Consider the following 953-nt stretch of genomic DNA (forward strand, 5'->3'; position numbering starts at 1 on the left):
ATACTTTATTTACTTTTAAAAAGCAAATATTTGTTTAAACATAGTTTTTACATAAAAAAAACTAATTTTTTTCTTGTAAGGAAGTCATTTTTTTCTAGAAATTTATAATTTTACAGCTCATCTCACAAATTAAAAAAAATATTATTTTATATTTATTACATATTTTCTAAAATCTAACAAATACTTTTTTAAGTTAAGCAATTATATTTAACAAAATATATTTCTTTGATTTAAAGAATTTTTTCATACATTACCAATTTAAATTTCGATTTTATTATTTTTTCATTAATTTTAGATAATTATAGATAATTACATTATTTTTTTTATGTATACTATTTATAGAAATATTTACAAAATACTACTACAAATATTTATTTTTTGTTTACTATAAATATTGTATAAAAATTTAGCCTATATTTTAATAATATTTTAATAAATAATATTTTAAATAAATATTTTGATACTTTTTTCTTTATGTATAGAAATATTTATAAAATATTGATGTAATATTTAAAAAAAAATAATTCGACCTAATAATTTATGAATCTTTATCATAAATATTGTGTACTGTCTGGGTGTGTTGTTAATATTCTTTTACTTTTGTATAACCTCTTAACTTCTTATAATATAACACAACGACGTGTGTACTGTCAGCAACCATATTGGATTCTAACATTCCTGGCCATTTTTGATTGGCTATTATTTTGGACAACTGCGCATCCACGGGACTGGTATACCTTTATATTTACATTATGGTTAGTATAGAGTAGAAACACTATAAAAGAGACTGGACTTGAGACCTGTTCGCCATGTTTATGCTAAATCCTGCGATGGAGAAATGTACACTATTTCACTATTTCATGTACACTATTTCACTCTAACTCATAGTTTGCTCTTTTCAGCTATACTACTGCATTATTTCAACCAATTCGCTAATATTTGTAAAAAGTGGA

The sequence above is a fragment of the Odontomachus brunneus genome, unplaced genomic scaffold (assembly GCF_010583005.1).
Source record: "Odontomachus brunneus isolate Ranch 3 - 2012 unplaced genomic scaffold, Obru_v1 Obru_scaffold_086, whole genome shotgun sequence".
NCBI lineage: Eukaryota > Metazoa > Arthropoda > Insecta > Hymenoptera > Formicidae > Odontomachus > Odontomachus brunneus.